This window comes from Carlito syrichta, unplaced genomic scaffold (assembly GCF_000164805.1).
Source record: "Carlito syrichta isolate Samal-C Ts95f unplaced genomic scaffold, Tarsius_syrichta-2.0.1 Scaffold288381, whole genome shotgun sequence".
Classification (NCBI taxonomy): domain Eukaryota; kingdom Metazoa; phylum Chordata; class Mammalia; order Primates; family Tarsiidae; genus Carlito; species Carlito syrichta.
Window position 1 is genome coordinate 506,289 of NW_007232477.1, and position 8,845 is coordinate 515,133.

The 8,845-nt window shown below is 38.8% G+C and overlaps 1 protein-coding gene across 2 annotated transcripts in view; it reads right to left on the reverse strand.

Annotated features, from left to right (window-relative positions):
* Positions 1–7,796, reverse strand: part of SBF2 (SET binding factor 2) — a 241,686-nt gene extending 233,890 nt beyond the window's left edge. The window contains exon 1 of one of the 2 annotated variants that reach the window (XM_021710296.1): positions 7,662–7,796. The gene's annotated coding sequence lies outside the window, so the exon portion shown is untranslated. The remainder of the gene's footprint in view (positions 1–7,661) is intronic. The other variant, XM_021710295.1, reaches the window with a different exon arrangement.
* Positions 7,797–8,845: the final 1,049 nt, after the last annotated feature.

Sequence of the window (8,845 nt, forward strand, 5' to 3'; positions counted from 1 at the left end):
GGGAGCGGCCACCGCACTCCAGTCTGGGCGACAGAGTGAGACTCCAACTCAAAAAAAGAAAAGAAAAAGAAATGTCCTGAGATGTGGTAAATAGGTAACTGATTCTTCCACCATGACAATGCACCTGCCCACACCACGCTGACTGCTCAGCAGTTTTTGACTAAAAACAACATGACTCTCATTCCCCACTCTCCCTATTCACTTATCTTGCCCTGAGTGACTTTTTGTGTTTGCTGAGGAAAAAAGTCCTCAAAGGGAACTATTTTGCTGATGTGAAAGTAAAGAAACAAAAACCGGCAGAAGTACTAAAAGGCATCAAAACTGACAAATTCAAAAACTGTTCTAAGCATCTTGATAGGTGTATTGCATCACACGAAGAGTCACTTTGAAAGTGGCTGAAGTTTAAACATGTAAGGATAAAAACACATTTTTTAATTAAAAAACTCTGGGTTTTTTTTTGGGGGGTGAGGTCCCTCCCTCTATATTTCAGTATTTGGTATTTGAAAACAGGGTCAAACACTTTCATTTAGTACTGAATATCCTTGGGAAAGTCTTTTAGCCTTGTCTGTAAAATGGAAATGTTAAAACATACCAAGTGGTATTTTTGTGAGAATATATGTGAATTAAATTAAATAAAGTGTTGTAAAGCTTTAAATGTAGTACCCAAAACAAAAGCCTTCAATGTATCATGAGCACTAAAATCTTTTTTCTTACTTGCAAGCTTTTTGCTTGAATTGCCCTTTTTCTTCCTCTATTCTAGGTCTTAGCTCTTTTTAAATGTCCACTAAGTCTTTAAAACTCTATAACCAGTTTGCATTTACTACCTATTGCACACTAGACTTTAAGCCCGCTGAAATAAGCAACATATTAAGATACGCCTTTTATATCTCTTTCCCATCCTCTCTCCCCAAATTATAATCATTTATTCCCTCTCTCTCTTAAATGCCAACTTGCTGACACACCAAAAATCTTTTGGGAACTGCATAATTATAATTAGTTCTGAAATAAGTATATAAACACATTATAGAATTTTTAAAGGATACAAAACTAAGTTAAAAATGTAGACAGTTCTATGATATTTTTAGAGAAGCCATAAAAACCAGTATCAAATCTATCACATTTTACTAATTACTTTTAAAAATTTAGGCTCACATTGCCTAGTTGAGTAATTTGGGGAATATATTATCAAAAGATTAATGCCAAAGTTTTGCTTGTCATTATTGACACTATTACTGTATCTTGAACGATAACAGAGCCAATATTTTAAAAGTTGCACAATTATACTTTGGATGGTGTATGTCCCTAAGTTCCTCCTCTTTAGGCTTCCAAATAATGTGTCATAGCATATTTGGTATGAAGTAATTCACACCAAATAAGAATTAAAAGATCTATTTTGAACAGACAGCATGATTCAAAAATAAAAGAAAAACACATTTTAAAAAAGGACATTGCTAAACAGTTCATGCCAAAAATGAGAACAACCTTACTAATGAACTAGAAACAAACATCTTCTGGTTTTTAATTAATTATTTCCAAAATCTACTTCATTGTTTGTACCCTCTTCTGAACCAAGTCAAAAAGACATTTAACTTTCTGTTTCCAGCAAAGAATAGCAGCTTACAATTCTGGCTACAAGCTAGTACCTGAATAGAAACCACAATTCTCACAAATTATCTACATTTTCAGAATCTTGGAGAAACTCATATGAAACAGACTATAAACTTTTGTAAGTTGATCACAAAATATAAATTTATTTTAGTCCACTTAAAATGACATATGGGAAAATATGTGTGCTAAAAAGAAAAACAGTTGTTGAAATAGTGTTTCGAAATATACAAGACACTAGATTTTAGCTTTTAAGATTATTCCATACTCAAAGGAGCCAAAGCTCCTTGAAGAAATGGCTGATTTCAAGGAAGAAGCAGAGAAGGAAAAAGATGAGCCTAGGTCAACCTTTAAGAAAGAAAGTAAAAAAAGTGCTTTTAAAAAAAATGATAGAACCTTTCAAGAGAATACAAGAACCAGATTGATGGATGCCCACTGGTCAAATATGGGACAATTTATACATTAAAATAATGAAAACCATTAATGAATTATATACTTATTTAAACAAAAAAACCTGAATTCATGAGTTCATAGTTCAGCTAGACAAGAAGAGAGGGTTCTTATTCATAATAAGATGCCAACTGATGACTGGTAAAGGTAGAGGGAGTGTGAAGTTGGAAAATAATCATTTTGCAATCATCATAATCAAAATTGGCACAGGCAAGGATCATCAGTAAAAGCCGAGTTTAGGGGATCATGACTGATGAGTAGAAGGGTATTTGCACAGTCTTAGAATGTCTTCCTACAGACTGCTTATTAGTTACAAGCATAAAAATAGCAACTAAACTGTGGAGAATTGTGACAGTCATTTGACTAGTATACCAAAATTAGCATCATCAATGAGGGACAGATAAGCATTGTGTATTACCAAATGAGTACCCTTAGAAGGAACAAACTAAACAGTATTCCAACTGTTGATGTGCAGTCTGAATTTCATAATGAGAGGCACTGGAAAACATAAAATTAGAAATATTCTATTAAAAAGGGCAGTAAGAGCCGGGCTCGGTGGCTCAGCCTGTAATCCCGCGCCTTTGGGAGGTTGAGGTGAGTGGATTGCCTGAGCCCGCGGGTTCGAGACCTGCCGGGGCAGCAAATACTCATCTCTACAATAAATCAAAAAATCAAACCAGGTTCGGTGGCTCAGTCTGTAATCCCACGCCTTTGGGAGGCTGAGGTGAGTGGATTGCCTAAGTCCGTGGGTTCGAGACCCGCCTGGGCAGCGAGACCTCGTCTCTACAATAAATCAAAAAATCAGCCGGGCGTGGTAGCGCATGCATGTAATTCCAGCTACTCAGAAGGCTGAGGTGGAAGGATCGCCGGAGCCCAGCAGGTCGAGGCTGCAGTGGCCGGGAGCGTGCCACTGCACTCTAGTCTGGGCGACAGAGTGAGACTCCAACTCAAAAAAAAAAAAAAAAAAATCAGCCGGGCGTGGCAGTGCATGCCTGTAATTCCAGCTACTTGGAAAGCTGAGGTGGAAGGATGGCCGGAGCCCAGCAGGTCGAGGCTGCGGTGGCCGGGAGTGGCCACTGCACTCCAGTCTGGGGAACAGAGTGAGACTCCAACTCAAAAAAAAAAAGGGCAGTAGGGAGTTACACTGTTATAAATATAGACAAAGAAAGGCTGAGCAACTATTCCAGATGAAAAGAGACACACACAAAATGACAATTGTAATATATACCATATCCTATACTCTAAGAAAAAAGGGGGACTGTAAAGGACATTATTAGGTCAAACAGCAAACTTGTAATTTGGATGGTAGATTAAAGTATTATATTGATGTTAAATTTCCTGTGGTTGATAACTGTACTGTTTTGATCACTTGACATAAATATTTCAAAAAGTATAAAGGCAGATAATGTATGCAAATTTCTACCAAATGGCTCAGGAAAAAAAAAAGCATGGGGGGAGGGGGGGAACAGACAGAAAAAGACAGGAAGTGGGAGGGATGAAGGGAAGAAAGAAAGGAGGGAAAGAGATATCTCATAATAAATTGATAGGGTAAAATATTAACAATAGGTAAATATGAATAAAGGATATGTGAATGTTTGCACTATTCTTGCAACTTGTCTGTAAGTTTGAAATTATTTCTTTTTTTTTTTTGAGTTGGAGTCTCACTCAGTCGCCCAGACTGGAGTGCAGTGGCCGGGCCACCGCAGACTAGACCCGCTGGGCGCCAGCAATCCTTCCTCCTCAGCCTTCCGAGTAGCCGGAATTACAGGCATGTGCTACCACGCCAGGCTGATTTTTTGATTTATTGTAGAGATGAGGTCTCGCTGCCCAGGCGGGTCTTGAACCCGTGGGCTCAGGTATGAAATTATTTCTAAATAAAAAGTTTGAAGCCCGGTACAGTGCCTGGGATTATGCCTGTAATCCCAGTACCTTGAGAGGCAGAGGCAAGAGGACTGCCTGTGTCCAGGGTTTGAGACTAGCCTGGGCAACTTGGCAAGAACTTGTCTCTACAATAAATCAAAAAATTAGCTGAGCATGGTGATATGCACCTATAGTTCCTGCTACTTGGAAGGCTGAGGTGGAAGGTCCAGGCTGTGGTGGCTGTGAGCATGCCACTGCACTCCAGCCTGGGTGACAGTGAGACTCAGACTCAAAAATAAAGTTTGAAACGATTTTCAGTTCTTTTGAAGAATTCCTAGTACCTCTTCATAAACATCAGCCATAATGTCTTTATTAATATATTGCTTTTCTGTCAGGTTATCTACAAGAAGAGAGGTGGGTAGTGAAGGAGAGCGGAGGGAGAACCTAAATAATTACAGCTAGTCTCATTGGATAATTCCAGGGACTTATGAGGAGGCATCCTTAAGAATATGAAAATAGGCTGTGCTCAGTGGCTCAGCCTGTAATCTCAGCATTGTGGGAGGCTGAGGTGAGTGGACTGCCTGAGCCCGTGAGTTCGAGACCAGCCTGGGCAACCTGGCGAGACCTCGTCTCTACAATAAAATTAAAAAATAGCCAGGCGTGGTAGCGCGTCTGTAGTTCCATCTACGTGGAAGGCTGAGATGGAAGGATTGCTGGAGCCCAGAAGGTCAACGCTGGGGTGGCTGTGAGTGTGCATGCCGCTGCACTCCAGCCTGGGCGAAGGAGTGAGACTCCAACTCAAAACAAGTAAACAAATAGAATATGAAAATAACAGAAAATACTACATTCTCAGCATTAATGTAAACACTAAAGATCAACATAGAAATGAAAGGTCACCTAAAAGAAATAGAGTGATACATGGGCTAGAGAAACAAACTCTCTTTAACTCATTTAGACTGAAATGATCAAAACAGGAATTCAATAAACTATTTGTTGGTAACAGCCACCCAAATACTATCCAGGGCAGAGGAGACTTTAGTCACAGACTTTTAAGTTTTCTGTCCTCATTGACAACATAAAGTAATACCTATCTTCAAATAGAAGCAATAGGCAATGTTAGTCTGATAGTTGTTAAATATTTCACATCAAATATTCCTTAGTTTGATTTCACAATAAAAATTCCAGATTTTGATATGGCTTCCCACAAAGATATGACAGTAAGGAGAGAATGTGCTGATAATGCAGAAATGCATATTCTGTACTATATAACTTTCAACATGTCCTGTAAATTAATATTCTAGCATGCTGGTTTTAATATACCAGTCTAATAAATTTGGATAATGTGAGTCTACATCACGAAAGGTGATCTGTCTTCTCTTGTACTAAAAAATCAGATATCTCCATCCAGAAAATTAAGATCTTGGAGTTTAATAAACATAATCAAAATGAAAATGTTCCTTTGAGAGGCCATTTCAGAAAGCAGACCAATCTTCTTCCTCCATTAGTGATACCCTATATACAGCAGAAACTACAGCAGATAACGTAAACTGGCTCACTCACCATACTCCAAACTCCTTTACAGATTTCTTCTTGAACTACAGAGTCTGGAAAGAAAAACAAACAACCACCTCCACTAATTAAAAAAACAGTTTTCCTGACTTACTGGCAGTGAAGTAGGTTTTACAAACAATATGACTTCCACTAAGGAGACAACCTATTCCCATATTAAAAGCAAAAGTCAGCAGTGTGAGACAGAGAATGCACACAGAAGATCAGCTATTCTAGAGCAACTATGGTAATGTGAAGATGATACTGTCTTCTACACAGTATCATATGGGGCCTGATCATTAATTTGCGAACTTGCCACCATGTGCCTATGTTGGCAGCATTGTACAAGCAATGCAGCAAGGTTTCATAACCTTGGTATATTCAGTGTCTCACAGCTGTGTTCATGTGGACATGTGGCAGTGTCTTGCTGAGTGGCATTTATTATTGTTGTTGCATGTTTTTGTGTGCCGTCACAAATATGTTGAACCTTGAATAAGAGCAACAAACACACATTAAATTTCTGTTAAACTTGGCAAGAGTGGAAGTGAAATCAGGAACATGTTAGTCCAAGTTTATGCAGATAATGCCATGAAGAAATAGGCAGTGTACAAATGGATTAAATGTTTTTCTGAGGTGAGAGAAAGTGTCACTGATGAAGAGAGGTCAGGTCGGACAATAACAAGCAGAACTGATGAAAATGCTGCAAAAAATTCATCAAATTGTGTGTCAGAATTATCAGCACAGCAGACCATATAAACACTGATAGAAACAGTTAGGAAAATCTTAACTGAAAATCTTGACATGAGAAAGATGTGTGCAAAAATGGTCCCAAAGGAGCTCTTACATTGTGACAATGCATCAGCTCAAACAGCACTATGAGGGAGTTTTTAGTCAGTAAACAAATAATTGTATTGGAACATCTTCCCTACTGACCTGATCTGGCCCCCAATGACTTTTTTCTTTACTGAAGAAAAAGAAAGTATTGAAAGAAAGACATTTGGTGACATTCAGGACATTAAGGGTAATAAGATGACAGCTCTGATGGCCAGTCCAGAAAGAGTTCCAAAATTGCTTTGACAGATGGACTGGGTGCTGGCATTGGTACACAGCTTCTCAAGAGGAGTACTTCAAAAGTGATGTAATGCCATTCAGCAATGAGCTATGTAGCACTTTTTCATGAACTCAATTGTCAGACCTCACAAGTGCTAAATGGTAAAAGGTGGAAGAAGTATAGTTTCAATTAGAATAGTCCCAAGCTGGGCTGTTCCTAGAACCTGGAATTGGTTCCCTAGCTTGTCCCTCACCCCTGAAATTCTATAACTTCCCCAATAGTTTGACATAAATCATTTCTGCTTAAATTAGAGAAAGTAGATCTAGTAGAATAAAACTAAGAACACTGGGGAGGCATGGTGGCTCAAGACTATAATCCCAGCACTTCAGGAGGCCAAGGCAAAAGGACTGCCTGAGCTCAGGGGTTTGAGACCAGCCTGAGCAACATAGTGAGACCTCATATCTACAACAAATAAAAAAATTACCTGGGTGTAGTGGCACATGCCTGTGGTTCCTGCTACTTGGAAGGTTGAAATGGAAGGATCACTTGAGACCAACAGGTCAAGGCTACAGTGGCCATGAGTGTGCCACTGTATTCCAGCCTGGGTGACAGACTGAGACTCTGACTCAAATAAAAACAAAACTAACTAAGAACCCCAAACAACAGTCTGAAAGAAAAATTACTTTAAATTTCTATGTAGTTCTAGCCTTTGAATTTGGGTGTGATCTTTCATAACACTAATAGCATATGACAGGAATAACGTTAATAGGAATGAGTTAACATTTACTTGGGTGCTTAAACAATATTGCCAAGCATTGATATAAATGGTTTACAAACACTGTAAATGTTCTACATTCTGTGAAAGACTCCTAGAGAGAAGGTCTGACAGGGAAAAATTACACATTCATCAGAAGAGGAAACTAATTTTAATAAAACAATTTATGGATATGCTACTTTTAGACACATTCAGATTATAATCAATATTTTGCAAGAGGACAATTAATTCCAGAAAATAACTTTACTATATTACTCTCCTAACACTGAACACAAAACAAATATGGCATTTTAACAAAAACAAATATGGCATACAAAAATATTCCTAAATGTTGTCCTTTTAACTGAACTTTAGGTAGAAAAGTTTCTGTACCTGGAGATTGATCTCTGCCTCATGGAAGGTTAGGCACGAGCAGTAATGTCGATCTGAATCAATATCTGTCAGGACCACCACAAAGAATGTTGGTTGCTTCCTCTCTCTGGACAGCTGCCACCCGCCAGGCTGACAAAACTAAGCAGAATTATTTTTTTAATTGTCATATTTTAAAAGTATAATAAAATGTATAATACATTAATCTCTGAGAAATGGTAAATGCTCCCCAATTAAAAAAACATTGTTTTATCTAATGTGGCATGCCACTACAGCCAATATTTTTAAAAATTCATGTACAGATTCATAATGTAGAAAATTTTCACTAATGTGCATATATATTTTATGAAGACTGCCTAGATTTTCCACAGATGCAATTCTAGGATATCATTTCTGAAAGCTAGGTCGGCATATACAGGAACACAGCATCAAAATGAAGAACTTTTCCCCAATTATGGGAACAAATCATGTTATAAGATAAGTTGGAGATAAAGTACAAAGTATGTGTCACTGAGAAAAACAGGATTATATTAAAATTTTCTTTTGAATCTAGGAGTCTTCAATTCAAAACAAGGAAAGACCTATCTTGTTCACCAAGTAGACCACGTTAAGGGCTATAAAATACACTTTAACAAATTTAACCCAGGTGTGGTAGCTCATGCCTGTAATCCCAGCACTTTGGAAGGCTCAGGATGCCTGAGCCCAGGGGTTCGAGACCAGCCTGGGCAACATGGTGAGATCGCATCTCTACAGTAAATCAAAAAAATTAGCCAGGCATGGTGGCACGCGCCTGTAGTTTCAGCTACTTGGAAAGCAGAGGGTGGAAAGATTGCCTGAATACAGCAAGTGAAGGCTATGGTGGCCGTGAGCTCGCCACTGCACTCCAGCCTGGGAGACAGAGTGAGACCCTGACTCAGAAAAAAAAAAAAAAATTAAGCGAAAAGAAATCATACAATGTTTGTTCTCAGACCATAGTGGAATTAAACTAGAAATCAGTAACAGGGCTGGGCACGGTGGCTCAAGCCTATAATCCCAGCACTTTGGGAGGCCAAGGCGAGAGGATTGCCCGAGCTCAGGGGCTCGAGACCAGCCTGGGCAATTTGGCAAGACCTCGTCTCTACAATTAAAAAAAAAAGTAGCCAGGCACGGTGGTGCACGTCTGTAGTTCCAGCTACTTCGAAGGCTGA